This window comes from Mycetomoellerius zeteki, unplaced genomic scaffold (genome assembly GCF_001594055.1).
Source record: "Mycetomoellerius zeteki isolate Tzet28-1 unplaced genomic scaffold, Tzet1.0 scaffold221, whole genome shotgun sequence".
In the NCBI taxonomy this organism is placed as follows: domain Eukaryota; kingdom Metazoa; phylum Arthropoda; class Insecta; order Hymenoptera; family Formicidae; genus Mycetomoellerius; species Mycetomoellerius zeteki.
Window position 1 is genome coordinate 2,867,736 of NW_017257184.1, and position 18,646 is coordinate 2,886,381.

The 18,646-nt window shown below is 33.3% G+C and overlaps 1 protein-coding gene and 1 non-coding gene across 2 annotated transcripts in view; one reads left to right on the forward strand and one right to left on the reverse strand.

Annotated features, from left to right (window-relative positions):
- LOC108723049 (uncharacterized) overlaps positions 1 to 18,646 on the forward strand; it is a 43,280-nt gene that overhangs the window by 2,366 nt on the left and 22,268 nt on the right. The gene's annotated exons all lie outside the window — the stretch shown is intronic.
- Positions 10,322 to 10,393, reverse strand: TRNAA-UGC (transfer RNA alanine (anticodon UGC)). The gene has a single exon. It is a non-coding gene; the product is annotated as a tRNA-Ala (tRNA).

An 18,646-nucleotide genomic window follows, 5' to 3' on the forward strand; every position in this document is an offset into this window, starting at 1 on the left:
TATCTATCAGCAAAGTTAATTATTTTACTTCTATTAATATACTAAGAACTTCTACTACTAAGAACTTGATGCAAGACAGATCTTGAAACGAGATTTATAATTTTATACCTAAAGCCTACTACAAACAATCTAGAATTCTATCTACAATTTCACATGCGTCTGTAATATTTTTGAAAATTTTAAAAAACGTTAGAAAGTTTTTGAAGAATCAAAACGCTGCTTATATATAATAAAATATATATAATATAATCATATTATTTAATTTTTTTATGATTAATTTATATTATATGATATGTATATGTATATAAATTATATTTATGTAATTACATAATATATTAATATCAGATGTAAAATACAACTTATATTTAAAAAGGTAAAATTCAATTTGTATCAATTTTGGCGATTTATTGGTTTTGTATTCTGGTATGTTATTCATTAAGCAATTCTTCGTGATTGATTTTGTGTAAATATAATTATTATTTAATTTTTGGATTAATCTATAATATAGTTTTAATTAACTTCTACTGCGTTAAGTTTAAATTTTTTGATGTTGCTATAAAAAAATAATAATTCTTAAGTATCGTATTTTTAGTAATATATTGTGAAGCATATTTGCGAGTTTTAAAAAAGAAAAATTTATTTTAGATTTCTATGTGCGCTGTTTGTATTGGAATAATTGGGAAAGTAATTATATTTATCAAAAAATATCACGGCATCTTTCAGTAAATAGAGAAACGCGGATCAGAATCTTGCAGCGTAAACAATTTTAGATTTGCATGGTCGATTCGAGTGAATGGAACACAAAGAACAAACAACAAAACCAGAGGCAAAGAGAGTCAGTCAATATCTGTACTCGAAACAATTTTTTCATTCACACGATATCCCCATAGGTTAGTTAACTGCGTATATTTCTCAAAGAAAAAATTGCATAAAACTGGGTCAACTTTTTTTTAACGAAACTGAATAAATGCGATATTTCTATGAATCAATTGTTTTTGAGAAAAAAAAAAACGCTGAAACCAATATACTGTGGATTAAAAGAAAATATATACAGATGAATATTCCCCCGGTGAACTGAACTACTATTCAATGCTATTCATTAACATCTCAGGCGCATTTAAGATGTCTTATATATGTTCCAACATGTGTGCTCTCTGCGATATTTGAAGTATATGATTTGCAAATTAATCTATTCTTTTAATTTTATCTTATTTAATCGCACGAATCCGTCTTGCTTTCTTTTTTCGTTTAAAAACGATAATTTTTTTACGAGATATAAAAAGCGTTAAATTACCACCGCTTCCTGGCGAAGCTTTTTGGCGAAGCCGTATGCTCTGGGGAATTGCAACCATGGTCTCCACGGCCCATTGCATTGTCGCAATTCGTTGAGAAGCAGCGCGTTTTTCTCGTTATAACATTAATCTCACCGTGCTTCCGGGAGATAGCCTGGATCGTGGCCGTGTCGCGAGTACGTTGCTCTACCGTGCTTAGAACCGCGCGAGCTTTTTACCCATTGAGACAGGGCCCGGTTTGACCCTTTTAATGCAATGGCTCTCTAATCGTTGAGAGGAAAACATGAATTTCTCGCGAGATTTCATTCCACACATCGTCGATTGTTAATACATCGCGTTACCGGGGTCGGATTATCCATTAGGCGCATTAGATATGCATTTTGCGTACGAATGGACTTCGCGTTGAATAGCATGATATGAAAACCGATATAGGTGAATGAAATTTGTGAGATGAAACTGTAAGTAGCGAGGAAATTCACTGCTGCAGCTTATATTAGTTTTTTTTCTGCGAACAGATTTTTAATACCTAGATAACATATTTATTATAGATACATAAATGTGCTTTCTGTAATTTATAGCAATTAAATTTCTGCTTCCTTACTTTCTAAAACTTTTAGAGTGAATCTCACTCCGAAGAAATTTCACTCTCAAAGATTGAAAATTGAGCTACTCTTTTTCAAGACTGGCTCAATTTTCACTCTTCAGAATGAGATTCCACTCCTATGAATTTAGAGTAGGTATCACATTATTTAGATGTTATTTCTCTACAGATCAGCCAGATATTACTAAAGATTATTTTTGCTTTAATAAATTAATCGATTATATTGGGATATCTGCGATACGCATCGAATATGCGATATCGCGTATCAAGGCATTGACCCTATAGTACGAAACCTACTTTATATGACGCATATATACTATGCGTTTGTCCAATGCACTACTTCTTTTTCAAGAGTATATAGCCCAGTATTAGGAATTTATAGTTATAGCATCAGAAAAACTTTTACAAAGCAGTATTTTTTAAATCAAACGTAGTCTTTCATGATACGAGTAATTATATAACTTTCAGTATTCGGTTATATTGAGAAGGTCTATCAGATCTTGCCTTGTTTCGCCAAGTGTTGAACTCTCTTCGTTGTTGTGATGAAATTACTGATTGCAAAGTGCAAGAAAACTGAGAGCTCAAGAGGCTTAACAACGTTGCACTGTGTTTGCGAGGTGATCTCGAGTTGATCGTTACACCATGATGACAGATTATAAGAGACTTTTGTGAGCTTGAATGTTAACGATATTATAGTCGATTTAGTCCTTTTAAGCACATAAAATCTTTCTTATCTAGATAATCGTTCGAATCCTTTCGATAGATTTCGTTGATCGATAAAGATTCGAAGTGTTTTAAAAAACATTAGGAAAGCAATACTTGAAAGCGTTGATAAATCTTGAGAATTTTGTGAATGTGAATGTCGAAAAATTCTTCTCTCACAAGTTATAGCTTGAATATCTAACGTTGTAAAATGAAATAAAATTGTTACAGAATAGAAAATAAATTAAGATAATAAATTATTATTTAAAGTTGTAAAAAATAGATTTCTAAAACACATTTAAGACTTTTAAAATAAAAAAATTATTTAATTTTAAACAATATTCCATATAGCTCACCGTATATTATATTTGAATAATTCGATTTTGCTACAAAATTGCATTGTACGTTAATGTTCAATAAGCTGGAAAATAATTGTTGCTGTATTCACTTTCATTATTATACGTAAATAACGAAGATCTGTTAGAATTGCAACATCATTCTTATATATTTTTGCTTTTATATATTTATTTTATATTGTTTTAGTTATATTTATAAATTAAACAATGTGAGAATACACATAAATTTCTTATTTTATTGTTATACATATGTTAATGTTGACATATAATGGAATGCTCTACACAGAGCATCTGGTTAACATACTTAACTAAAGCTTTGTAATCTCACCGTGTGTGTGTGTGTGTGTGTGTGTGTGTGTGTGTGTGTGTGTGTGCATAAACATTATTAACTGCTCGCGTTGATCGCAGAATTGCAGCTATAGACATTGTTTTCGTGAAGTATGATGAAGTAGCGTTGTAAGTTCCTGTTGCGCGTGTATTATTATTAGCACTACACGTCTATTAGCACTAGATTCTTCATGTTGATTGCAGATAGTTTTCTTTTTGGATATCCTGATCTGGTATTTCTGATTATGAAAGAGATACGTACTATGTACTACACTATTGCGTATTAGGTATCAAACAAACTTGTATCGAGCAATTGTCCCATTTTACGATTATGTCGTCAAGGTTGAAACTTCGTTCGATGGTAAAGAGAATCTAGAAAGATGTCAATTTGTTATAGAATACGAAAACCTCAGTAACTTTGTTTTTCACAATTCTATTATTATATTTTTATCAAGGAATATATAAGTATCAAGGACAGAGTTTTTATAAGCACAACTAAGAAAGTTGATTCGTCGATTTGAAAGTTATCAAGGAAATGACATTATGAGTAACAGTGTGTATTTAGGAAATATATCGGAAACAAAAAATAAATATTTCGGAAACAAAAAATAAATATTACTATGAAAAATATAATACTCGATATTTTTTATTTACAGTTATTAATTAATGCATATTAATAAGGAATTTTGAGAAGACTACAATATTTTGTACATATTAATATCAATAATATGCTCCTTTACAACGATAACATATTATCTTCAATGTTAAATTCGCAATTGTTAATGTCTATAAGTACAGTATTAAATATTTAAGAAGAGATTTAATGGAACCATTTCATAGAGTTGCATACATGCAATTATTTGTAATTCTACAGAATGCTTTAGTAACTGCTTGTGGCCTTTTATCTCACAAAAGTGCTGTGTATAGTCTTTTAATACAATGAAAGTTTTAACTTTAAGGTAACCAGTATAAAGTCCTGAGTAGCATAATCAATAACTCGATTGATGCGTATCATCTCTTATGTTATGTCCTCTGCTCATAGGAAAACTTGTCTATAGAATGTAGTTATGATAGTTTACGTTCTACTTTGCCACGTCATTCGCAATGTAAATTATAAGCAGATAATCATTGCTGTAATGCCACACTGCTGCTCTACATAATTATATGTGTTCGATACGGATTCCTCGGAAAATATAGGCTGCTTTCTTCTTAAGAGACACAAATCGACATTCGAGCTTATACTTTGTTACAGTTAAATGGACCGCCATGTGTATAGTGTATGCGAATTTTTAATACCTTAACGAAATTTATAATTAGCTTAAAACTTCTCAAATTTCCAATGCATGTATATTACAAATATGTATATTTTATTGCGTTCTAATATCATTTAATTAATTAAAATCACAATTGAACACACTCCAATTCTCCTTTCGAGTCGAAAAGTATCGATTCAATTTGAACCAAATTGTAAATGGAAAGCGATGTGTATCGATTTGTGTCAAAAATATTGATTGTGTCTGTATCTTCTAAAAGGAAAGCAGTCATAGATAGATAAATCAACAGTGTACATTTTTTTTTAATACCAGTTTAAGTAATGATATTTGTCTTCACTAAAATCTAAATTAAAATATGGTGACAAAAAGAAAAATATTCCTCATTTAGCATTTACATAAAAAAGAGCAATTTATATTTGTCAAATAATTGCTATAAGCCACATAACAAAAGCTATGTAATAAAGCTATACGTCTAATAATAAATTTTCTAGATGTTATAACGTCATATATTCGTCCTGTGAAAATTATGAGAGACGAAAACTCTGTAAACTACAACATGTGCAAAAAATCCGACAACAGCAACGTCCTAATCAAACTTATGAGAATATTACCTCGGTTCGGATTTCATTAGAGTCGGTTAACCGTATTAGGAACTTTGGAACAAATTTTGATTGCCAAAATTGCGTTATTATAAAATAGAGTAGTCAGTCAGCGAGAGGGTGAATTTATCTACGGCAGAGTGTACTTTGAGGATAAAATAATATACTTAATACAGGAACGAGACGCTGTATTCCGCGCTTCCGCACCGTTTCGTTCACGGCGATACTTTTCTCGGATTATTCGGCCGACCGGCGCGTACCTATTTATATCGCGCCCGTTAAATTGTCTGCAGTATACGTCCGTCGGCGGGATCCGACTACAGGTACTTTAGTCGGCCGAATCGTCGAATTAAAAAGGGCATATCCTTGGCGGTTGCGGCAGAATCGATCTCGCCTTGTCGGCCTCAACTTGCCGAACTCGCTAATTGCTGGAATTACCGAATCCGCGCTCGGGGCGTACGATCGCGTTGCGATATAACGTATGCGATCATCGTAGATAACTTTGATTAACGTTAACGTTGCGGATTTGTTCGTTATATTTATTGCAGTTGTTAACGCAATGATTTAAAGGATTTTATAAAGATAAAGTTTCTTTAATTAAACTCTCTTGACTCTTGCGTCTACAATGCTAGAAATTGTTCCAAGATCTCGGATGGAGAAAGAATTAACAAATCGCATCTGAACAATTCGAAAATTTGATCAATACAGTTATTTAATTTTTTCTCCGTCCGAGATCTCGAAATAATTCCTACACTGCACTAACAGAAAAATGTTTGAAGAAATCTTTGTTGGAATAGTGTCAGTTGGATAGCTTGAATAATCAATTTGCTAAATATAAACATATGTTTATTTGATGTAAGAGCCATTAATTTTGATTTAATTATTATCTTTTTATTTAGTAAATATTTATTTTCCGTAAATAAATGTTATATTAGTACTATTCAAACAGTTATTTATATTAAAATTAAATACATTTTTTTCTCAGTATAGCATCGTGAGCACACAAGGCTTTAAGAACGATATCTGCACTAAAAGAAGAGATAAATATTATTATAAATTAGTTAAATAGATATTATGTATATTATTACAACAAATTAATTACTTTAATTATTGTAATTAATTATGGTACATAAATTAATTGTTGTAATTATTGTAACAAGTATCTATGTCTTTTAATAAAAGTCGATTCAATAATTATGATTACTATAATATAATGAATTTTCGGCAGATAATATATCTTACGCTTATAATTGAAATCAAACACACACAAATTGAAATTAAATTGAAATTAAAATGTGACTCAAACATGAAAATCTTTGATCCCCAATTAATCTATCAATCACTGGCTCCGTATGAAGGATCTTGTTCTAAAAATTCGATTCGACTTCTGCTTTATAAATATTCGTAATACTTATTTCACTTGACGTGATTGTCAGTTTAATCATGTACAACTTCCAATTTGGATGTCTAGGGATTCTCTACGGTCCCTGCGCTTTACGCAAATTACGAATTTAAAATCAGTGGAATGAGAGATTAAACATGAAATCTGTTAATTATGAATCTTTTTACGGGGATCCTCCCTGTACAATATTTAATAGGTCTATTTTTTATTCCTTTTAAACTCTGCATTAGAGCTCTCTTTCTCAAATATTATTAAACATTTCATTTTAAGTTCCAAAAGTACGTGTGTACTATAGTTCAGCCACAGAAAACAGCCATTATATCTCGCTGTACAGAGAAGAAGAACGCGTTTTGAATGTGAGTCAGAAACGATCGTACGACAGTTCTCAGATGACACATCTGAGATAGACACGTCTCGGTAGACGCGTGGGCGCCGACGACGGTAAAGTGCAGCGGAATACGTGCGCCAGGTGTAAATAAAAACCGCCGTAAGCGCGGCCAAGCGTAACGACCGCCCGGTCTTTTCTTCCGTGGTTATTGTCAGCTGGCCGGCACGTTTGTTCCGATCCCTTTGTGCGTCGGCCGCACTCGGCCGTGGTTACCTTTCTCGAGTGAAGCCGGGATACCCTCCTATTTGCATAAGAATTCCGCGTCACTGGCAAACGCGGCTCGCGACCCGCGACCCGCTGTAATGGAAAAACGCTTGGCTAAAATGACCGCGGGATCTTCCTGCTCTACCCGGACGTGTTCCAGTTTTATGAGACACCCCACATGCGAACTAAATGAAAACGAAGTGTATTGCGTCCTTCGATCGTAATAGCACATCGCGTCATTCCGCGAGCGATCGAGCGAGGAATGTGGCAAGAAGTTAAGCTTTGTTTTATCGCTTATTTTTAAACTGCGAAACGAGATACTAGAGCGAAAACAAATAACAGCTGATACTTGTCGATTTTGTAAAACGGATGTCAGATTCCCAGAAGCTGATCAATTCTATGAAATAAATAGAAGAGAAAATTGATGAAGTTATACTCTACTCTCTAAATTTTTTGGAATAGAATCTCACTCTAAAGAGTGAAAATTGAGCCAGTCTTGATAAAGAGTGGCTCATTTTTCAATCTTTTAGAGTGAGAGAGAAATTCCACTCTCTTCAGAGTGACAACTCTAAATGTTTTAGAGAATGACATGTTCCAATATTAAAATTAAGAATTTACAGAAAATCGATCAGTTTTGTTTCGGAAAGATTCGTATACCCTTCGCGTGACACAAAATAAAACTACATGGGAAATCGATAAACGCGATATTAAGAAAGATGCGGTAGAATGAAAATAAATGGTTTGGTCTCTAAAACGACTACGGGCTTAAACGTTAAAATTAGTATCGAGTTCGATGCACCATGCGTTCCGCAATGTGCAACCGATAAGCGTTGATATCGAACACGTTAACCGGATACGGTTAAAGTACACACGTTGTGGCATCTGTTTCCGTTTAAAACCCTCGCTTAAAATCCCTTTAAAATCCTCCGCTAATCGTCGCGAGTCTGTTTATGTTTATCAGTAACGGATCTGTTTTAGCGTTGTTTTTTAAAGTTCTATGAAAAATTGCAATATGATTTCAATCTTGAAATATGCTTTACATTGAATGTAAGTTTTCTGGTACAGGTTTAACTTTAAGACATGGTTTTTCCTTTGCTGGTTAACTTGTGGTTAGGCTTAACCTGATGGTAATGTAAAAATAGTATTCTGTCTATGGTTAATCACTAAACTGATGATTTTATATGAATTTTTTTTAAAAGTTACTATATATATAGTACAAAATCATTAGTTTAGTGATTAATTATAATTAGATAAACACAATTTTTATATTATCATCAAGTTAAGTGAGATTAAGTCTAATCCATAAATTAACCAGCTAAAAAACTGGGTTCAATGGTAAGTGTTTCCTATTTAAAAATTAAAATACGAACGGCTGATTATGTCCGGAGTTATTATAAGTTTTCGAAGCCGATGAGTTTTCGAATCTCCGTGACTGTGGACAGGAGTTTGTCTCCCTCTCTTCTTATATAGGAGGAGGCTGAGTAAACGTCCGTTAAGCCACCCCGCGGCTTAAGAACGAGAAGATCGGATTCTAAGAAAACTCACGTTTTTCCCCGTTGGCCCCGTTCGCGCGCGCAAATACGTTCTCCCGTCTCTAGCCGTCCGGTTCCGCGCCGCGATATTTTTTTTATCTTTCTTCTTCTTGGAGACGCGAGTTATAAATTTTATGATTTATTCGTCCCGCTCCCACTCGCGGGGCGAGTGGCCAGAAATATATACGTAGACGGGCAGCAGCACAGGCACTGGCCATTATATAGCCAACCGCGTATGAATTACGGCTGTGTGCATGCCAGTGACGTGCAGTCATCGGCCCAACGGCCGATGCCGATAGCCCTTTGGCTTGGACCCTATACTTAGCGGATAATCGACGCGATATACTGCGCTTATTAGCGGGTATAATAAGCCACATGCCGAACCCACAGGGCCTTCGAGATTCGTTCCGGCGTTCCGTTAAGTAGCCTGCCCTTTCCTCCCTTCTCCCTCTTCCTTCCACGCCACCCTTTTCTATCTCTGTTCTTCCTTGGTAGCGAAATGATTCGAGGAAGTCCTGAAAAAAAAGCGCGTGCACGATATATATATATGATGCTGGTTGATCAATGATGTTGCAGCATTGACATTATGACGAGGCGTATGAAAAGAATGCACGCGGAGGAAGAAGAGTTTGTAGCGAAACTATAGTTGCTAAGTCAATAAGCATATTCAATAAGCGCAATCAGATTTTTCTATTATAAAGTAACTCGATATTATAAATCAAATCCTGTTTCGTTAAATAATCGTGAATTTGTTTGATGTGAATTGTTAGATGTTTAATGCTTAGAGTTTAGCTAATATATTTTGCTGTTATGGAGAAACAATGTCATTATAATGTAATACTTTGCAGAGTTAGCAAAATTATTATTGGTAAACACTATTAGCACTCTTAACAAGGTTTTTGGTTGTTCCCATAGTAATTAACAACGAGTGCTACGACAGCGCAAAACATGCAGTGTCAGCGAATATTTTTTTCCTTGTGTATAGCGTATCGTTTTTCAGAAAATATTAGTTTTAATTTGAATTTAGATTAACAGAACGAATATGTGTCCATTTGCATTGCGCTACTTTGAAGATTTCTGAAGAGATTTATTCGAAAAGAATTGTCGTGAATGGGATATTTCTTCGCAATATAATGTGCTAAAATTATTTTTAGGATAATTGCAGATAACAGGAATCATTAGACGTTAGGATTATAAGTTTCTGTATTATAGATAACTGAATCTTCTCGAAATTTTCTCGAATTAAATTTCATAAATATATATATAAATCTAATTTATGAAATTTTTAATTCGAGTAAAATATTAATGTAAATAGATATAAAAATTTATTTTTTCGCTTAAATCTAAGCATCTTTAAGTCTTAATTTAAAATTTGGAAATATTCTTATCAATCAGAAAGTATATAAGAGAGTTACTTACAAAAATAAATAAAATAGAATATAACAAGTCATTGGGATGTCAACAACGTCTCTTTTGTAAAATTTTTGTTAAAAAAAAGTTAATTTCGAATTAACCAATGAATTTATTAAAGAAAAAAAATATTCTGGAGACTCATACCTATGAAATTTTATTGTAATCATATCATTAATAATTACACATGTAACTACATTTATTGTCTATTGATGATTAGTAAAAGAAAAAAAATGGAGATGCCGGGGATCGAACCCGGGGCCTTTCACATGCAAAGCGAACGCTCTACCACTGAGCTACATCCCCGAATAAGAGTCTACTTTTCTTAACGTGACTATTCTTTTTGCCTTTGTTAAAGCAAAGCCCATGGTGTAAAAAAAAATCGATTACACGCATGAATTTATACAAAAAAATATGTCAATGTTTTTGGTTGATTTCTAGTGCAAAATTCATTAATATTTTGATACCTTTAATCAAGATTTACTGACGAAATTAGTAAACTGGCAGAAGTGTTTATTTTTAAAAACAATGGTGCTGCTGCTAGTTACAAAATACGAGTAAGATAGTGCTAGTATCTTACTAATATAATGAGTACATTTTGATTATAGATATTAAAGTATTATTAAATTTTGTATTCGTAATTAACCAACAATAATAAGCTTAATTTTTATGAATTCGTATATATAATCGATTTATTTTAAATATCTTTAATTAAAATGTATTGATTTAATTAGCTAATAGCAACTTTATTTTATAAGCGTTAATACTGTTTCTAACTTACTAATTTAAGCAAGTATAGAATATCGATCTTGATTAAAGACGCTAAAATATCAATGAATTTTGTATGAAAAATTAATCAGTAATATTTGCTTAATTTTTATGAATTTGTGTGCATAATTGATTTATCTTAATATTTTCAATCAAAATACATTGATTAAATTAGTACTTTAGCAGCAGCGTTATTCTGAGAGCATTATCATTTTCTCGAGTAATGCTACTCTATATTTTGCAGATCATGCCGATATATTGCTATTGTTTTCTAGAAGACGGTTTTACACCGGCAAGATTGACTCGCGTAACTATTCACTGCCGGCAACTACCTCTTCTCAATCAGTAAAAAAGCAGGCTTGCGATTATAGAGAGCGTAAAGGGTCGCGGAGAATCAAAGGGACGTGGAGGGCATTCGCGGTTGCGTCAGGGCGGACCGGAGTGCTCTCGCATAATGCACCATTGTTGTTTTTTTTTATGTCGAGCAGGACGCGTTGCTCTGTATCGTTCCTGAAGAATCTCGTAGTAATGCGCGTCGCACGGTAATTCCGGCGAGGAAGGATGCGACTCGTGCTCTTTGCGCTTTCGTTCGCGGAGCGATCGAGCCGAGTTCCGCTCGTCTCGGCGCGGAACTCGAGCGGGAAGCGCGCTTGTTATATTGCCACGGGATACGTTCGACAGTGCCTTTTTTTCGTCCTCTATTATTCTCACTGCAAAGCTATAACTAAACTATAGTATAAGTATACGCGCCATTTAAATGGCAAGTTACATAATATATGTATATAACGATAATATAAAGATAAGTATCGATAATTGAAATTTTACGACAAGTAATGTGAGATTTGCTTAGGTGTTTTGTAAGAAAAGATAGATTATTATGTTTAAAACAGTACAAATTTTTTTTCATATTATGTAGGATGAAAAGATTGTTATGTAAGATTATTTTTTGATATATTATTTATTGTAAATAATTTTTATATGTAAAGACTTTTATTGTTGCAATGTATGTTTTGAAAAGTTTCCATTGTTTTAAGATTTTGCAGTTTATTGTTTCTCATAAAAGGTACTGAGAAAGTTTATATTATTTATCGAAGATTTTCACTTTTTGGTTTCGCATACCTAATTTTTTTAAAGAAAAAATTCTTTCTAATTTATCGATTTGCTGTCTATCAATTATATAATTAATAGGAATTGTAAATTAAAGACATTTCAGAGACTAATGACAGAGATAAGAATCAAAATATCATTTTTTATCATTTTATGATAATCAATTGTTACATAAAAGTAGCATTAATTGGGAATAATAACGTTCTCAGCACTACCCCTAATAGCACACTTTATTCGAGGAACGTTCTGCCGAATGTTCTTAGGATATAGGGATATCCTCTGAATGTTCTTTGGAACGTCTCTTGGAGATCTGTGCTATTAGGGACTATCCATTGTTAATTTAGTCACTATCTTAATTGAACAAGCGTAAGCTACATCATGTCTTTGTTAATTGCAACTATTATTGTCTATGTTTGTCGAGCCATACGAATTTAGAATCCTGATAACCTTGGATAATATTTGGTAATATAATATTTGGCCGCGCGTTTTAGCAAACAATATCTAATCGTACGCATAGGTTCATCGTTAGGCTTTATTTGCGTGTATCTAGTATCGGCAAATAAGTTCATTAGAAGGGTGCCCCGTAACTTATTGCCGAGACGTCGCGTTCCGCATGTGTACATACGTACGTACACCACGGCCGAAGAGCTTACGATTAATTATCTCTTCGGCCCTCGATGCAACTCATAATGACGATCGGTGCGTAACGCCGGTGCTCTAGTCACGGGGTGAAAACGCGCAGCGGCATATGGCATGACACGTGCGACCAAACAACCAGGTTTACAAAGGCAAAGGCGCCGGTAAAATTTTTCATAAAAATCTGTTAAAACATTCTTATTTTAGAGAAACTGTGATTTAATTTAGAGTATTAAATGTAATTCTTGAGTGTTTGATATTAATTATATAAATAATGTGTTCATTATTACATATGTTTTTACAAGTTTTTACTAAATTTTGCACAGCGTCATGTTAGCTTTATAGAAATTTAATTTTAATAAAATCAGAGGTTTTAAAGCTTTCGAGACGCAATCGATGGGGAGATGTATAGAATTTTGTAAATTTGTCATTTTCATGCATTTTTGATATAGAATAAATTCATTTTCTAAAGGCTCATTTATTAATTGCGTCGCATATAAATAATATTTGTTTTTATTCTTAGATTGCCTTATTCTCGACGCCTATGTATATATGTACATACGCGCGTATAATTACATGCTGACCACATCATTTTATCAGGGTATAACTCAGCTCTGAGTCTCACGCTTGTAAAACGACCCCTAAGTCGCTCCTACGCGAAACTTTTTACACTCAAACGTGACGCGGCACGTGTACTCGCTGCAATGAGTAGTTTCTAATTGATCACTGACCGATCCAATTACTTCAAACGTTGAACTGGAAATAATTCCGATCACGAGGAATCGCGGCAAATTCGGAGCTAAAATTGGACGCCGAGTTCGTTATACATCGTAACATTTTTCGTTTTTTTAATACACAGTATACAGATAGATGGTTAAATACTTTTTTGTTGTACTCACATTTTGTTTAAGTATTTTAGTAACATAATTTTGTGTATAGAAATTATGTATTTTTTTGTTATATCTTAATTGCAAATTATTCTCAGAAGACATGACTGTTCGCATTGCTTGAAATAATCAATATTATTCTGTCAATGCTTTATTTTCATTGAATATACGAGGCATCTCTTGCTCAACGATCGACAGAAATTAGAATTGACGTTACAACGATCGTCCATGTGATCGTTGATCCGGAAAAAAAGCGATCGACGGGAAAACGACGGCTTCGTTGGGCGTGTTGGTAGAAGCATTTCTTCGCTGGTCATTTAACTCGTTCCGCGCGATAAATTGGACACCACTTGACGTAAGGAGAGACGGCATCCCTATAAGCGTACATGAGAAGTAATTAACCATTAGTACGAGCGACCGATCGGCGCCTGCGGATCTTCTGCGATGCAGAAGCCGCTTTAGGCCTTGGCTTTGTATGCTATCCGTTTATTGATAATATCACTCATTATGGCCTGTAAATTATAACGTACGTCCTTCATTACGTTCAATGGGCTTTCATAGATGGTCCATCTACTTGAATTCGACTTTATCGAACACTTTATAACGTCCATTATCGATGCATACCATGTCTTATTGTTGAACGTGTTGATTATACAGGATGGTCCGTTATTGTTTTGTAGCGTTTTGTTTTAAACTTCTTTCAGTCTCTTCCTCTCTTTCTAGAGAATGTGCTTCTCATACTTACTTACTTTACTTAGACAAAGAAGATAATATAGTAGAACTTTGTTTATCTGTACTCTATTTAAATGAAAAATTTATGCTCAGTTTCAAATATTTGAACTCATAGCTGAGCGTCATAATTTAATAGGAGCTTGACGAGTTCAACTTTAGTTTTTTGAACGTTCCTATTATATTATCGAACCTAAGAAGTATTCATAGTGAAGAGAGTTAGCGAACCTCTATCCGAACTAACTGTTTTATTCCCTGACATGTTGAAATAAATAGAATTCTATTGTACAAGCAAACGTATTTTCGAATTTTATATAAATATCGTTGTTTCAAGGATTAAATTAATTTCTGTAGTTAATTAATATTTTTTTTAATTTTCAAATAGCTTCTGAAAATCTCGAACCTCAAGCGGAATAGCCTGCACATTTTTTTCGTATAAAGAAGTACGGAAAGTAATTAGCCGGCCAGTTACAATTTAATTATCGGTATTCGCAGCAACGTGTTTTTCATACGCGCGGGATGCACCTGGTGACTTCCGGAGTCGCGACCGTACAAAAAGAGAACGAGAAAAGCGTCCCTGCTTCCGTTTCGTCCTTCATGCATGCACTGTGAATAACAATAGGGCCATAGTGTAAACGTACAATATTTACTCGTATTCCTCTCGAGCAAACGGGCGAGCTGCCCTGACAGCGATTATTCTTAATATCCAGTAATTATCCGTTTGTTGACGCACAATATGACTTAAAATAACATCATCATGTAATAAACATACGTTGCGATATAGTGAAAGTGGCATACATTCCTCTCCATACACGGATACAGAGTGCTCCAGAATTGTCTCGCGTCTTTTCATGTGTCTGCTACTTAGAAGGAAGGTTTGGTAATCTGAAAATTTCTAAAAACTTTGTAGACACGAGACTTTGTCTTTATTTTTAGAACCGTTTATCAGCTGAAACAGAAAATTACTATGTGATTGGATTTATATATACTTTATCCTGCAAAGTTTTAAATTTTTTAGAATTTTTTATGAAAGATTGCTGAACTTTCCTCTTTTATTAGATCTCAATCTCGTTTTTATTCGTAGAATTTAATTTCGAATTTTTTAATTCAGCAGAATTATAATACAATTTGACTGCCATATTTATTGTTAAAACTTAAGGATTTGGCAGAGAGATTTCTCTTTTAATTGAGAATAAACCTTTAGAAATGATTAATAATAAATTAGAAGAAAGGAAAATGTAAAGGAATTAGATAATATAAATAAGAAATAAGAAAAACAATGATGTTTGTTCAAGTAGTTAAACGTTGGTTTATTACGGTTTGCCAATCGCGATCGTGATATGACTTATACAATGTACACATACCTTCCTGTGCAGAAAAAGATTTATAAGTTAGGAGAGGGTAAGGAGGGAAACGTCCGTTCGCGGTTTTAAAAAGTATACTTGGCAAGAGCTGGAGAGATGCAATCGTATGTAATGATTTTAATGATAGCTCATTGAATGTCTATCGCAGGAAACGCAGGTGAAAAAGGAGGGCTTTGTCCTTCAAACATTTCTTATTTACGTTGAATAAAACACGAGGATCGTTCTACATCGATTCTGTAAAAATAATAAAATACACAATGTATCATGTATCTCGCGATTTTTCGAAAATCGCGGAACAAGAATTCGTACATTTCGCGTTATAGATACATTTATATGTGTGTTTGTTTATAGGTGTACATTCGTGTTTCTATATTTATAATTGTATTTAGCGATATGAATTATAATAATTATCTCTGTAAGATTTGCTGCCTTTTAAAAGTCATATATATGACGAGATTTATATTATCGATTATTATACATTATATATGGTATAATTCTGAATTTTTTATTATTTGATGCTGAAATAAGAATATTTTCAACGCTCTTGCATCGATCGAGAACTGTATAGAAGTCTCTTTATCAGAAAGGGAAAAGTAAAGAAAAGATTGATAATAAAACTAACTTTTGATCTGTAGTTTTTTTATGTTAAATAAGTTTTTTACGTTAAAATAAATAAGTTAAATAAACGGAGAGCAATGCGAAGATGTGCGTCTAAAGGAGATACTTTTGCATAGAAAAGAGAATGAGAAAGAATTAAAAATAAGCACAGTATTATGTTGGCGCGTTGAGAAACGCCGACGGTGCTTTGATGTGATCGGTCGAAATATGCGATATGTAAGCAAGCTTGCTCGCAGACTTTAAAATTAGTCTACGTGCTTTGTCTACGCTATGCATGCTTGCCGTCTGCATACTTTTGTGTGCATTTATCTCACGTCTACAAACCGCGTAGAAAACGAATAAAGCATTTCTCCATTTTGTTACGTGTACCTACATAAAGAGGATATGTACTGAATCAGTCGACGAATAGACGTTTTAAATAGAATGTAAGAGAAACTAAATTATTATACAAACTTATTATTATTAAACACGTTTTCTATCAAAATTTCATTTTTCAACCGAGAAAGAGATTTTTATAAAAATCTTAAAATTTTAATATGCCTTTTAATAATTAATAATTGTGTACCTTTCGCGTGTAACCTACTGAACCCTCGACATTCTTCGCTAGGAATTTCTTTCGATCCATTCAGTATTTAATGTTATAATAATTACTGTTAGTGGAAAATTAAAATGGATCGAGGACATTCTGTATGTTTCGTAGTTTGAAGGGAATCAAATACATTTTCATGGTAATTGCCTGCGGTTATATTGAACGCTCGCGAGAGCGCATAAGAGATCGTGAATAATGTATAGCCATGTTCGCGTATGTTCTTCGCATATTAAAATTTTCACCGCGTCGCCCGGTGATGACGTCTTCCTCGCGAAAAGTACACGGCACCGTGCGTGGGTAAGAACCCGCGCTTCCTGGGTGCGTCATCGTGGACGCAAGAACGCGCGCCGCTGAATCAGCACGGAATTAATCGGATCGCTGCGATTGGTTCTTGATGCGATGACGGCCGATCGGGATTAATCTAACGGGAATGCTGGGAATTGCTGGCGCAACTGAATAATCTCGATACCGCGTGCACGCGGCGACGCGCTAATTGTATTTATTAGTGAATGGATCCTTTGTGCCGCGTCGACCTCGTGAACGCATCCTTCGCACTCGAGTGCTCGCTGTCATCATCGAAACGCGAACGTTTTAGCAAATGAGAACGATTAAGAGAAATTTTAACGAAAAATAGTAGCACGCTAAAGTGAAAGATAATTTTTAAAATATCTCGATGTTAAATTGATTAATCAAACCGAACAACTTTCTTATTTTTTTCCCCTACAATACGAAATATTGCAGCAATATTATTTTGAAAGATTGTAATATTTCATAAAACATTGCTGCAATATTGTAGCAATATTCATTCCTATGCCCGCAAAAATAAAATATTGCTATAACATTTGCAATACTTCAATAATTAATTATTCTAGTTCTATTAATTGCTAACATATTATTGTTTAACATCATACTCCAAAATACATACGATAAAGTTGTGATAAAAAAATATTCCGGAGCTTATAAAGCACATTTAAGGCTATGTTCCGATTCCCACCCGAGTATCATTCCATTCTTGTTACTGAAACAAGAATGACATGACACCTGGAGAACCGAATGGGAATCCGAACACATCTCAAAAAAGGTTACAAATCTCCAGGAGAGACTCGCTAACTCGATTTGCATACTCTTTCTTATAGAACCTTTGGATGTTTTTTTCTTACGAAAAGCGTATCCCTCTAGTGGCGGAGCCGTGTACTTATTCATTGAATTGTAATATTGCAATAATATACTGCAATATTTTCTACAAAATATTAAATTAATTACAATATTTTGCAATATTGTTGCAATATTCCCAACAAAATATCACAATTTCAATATTACAGCAATATTGCTACAATTTTTGTGATATTGCGCACTATTAAAATATTACTGCAATATTTTATGCTGTAGGGGTTGTTACGTGTATGAAAAAGATATGTATTAAATTAATTGACTAATAAATATTTCAAACAAAATGATGTATTATGAAATTTTGTTGAATTGAATTATTGCATATAATTTTTATGTGGAAAGTATAATACAATTTCATTATTTGTAACATGGATTTAAAGAATTAATACTTTTTTTTCAATTAGACCATAAGTTTAATATAATCTAGAAGAACATAATATAATGATGAGATATCATTTCATATCTTCGATCAGAGCTTTAAGTTTTCATTATTTTCATATAAAAATCATTTCAAACATTCTGTAATTCGATTTTATCTTAATTTTTATTTGATTAAAATTTTATATTCATAATTTTATTATATTTATAATTTTATAATATTATGCATTATATTTTATCGTATTTCGATAATATGTGTGTATGTATGGTAATTGTATGTTTATGTAAATGAGCGTATTTTCTGATTCTTTGA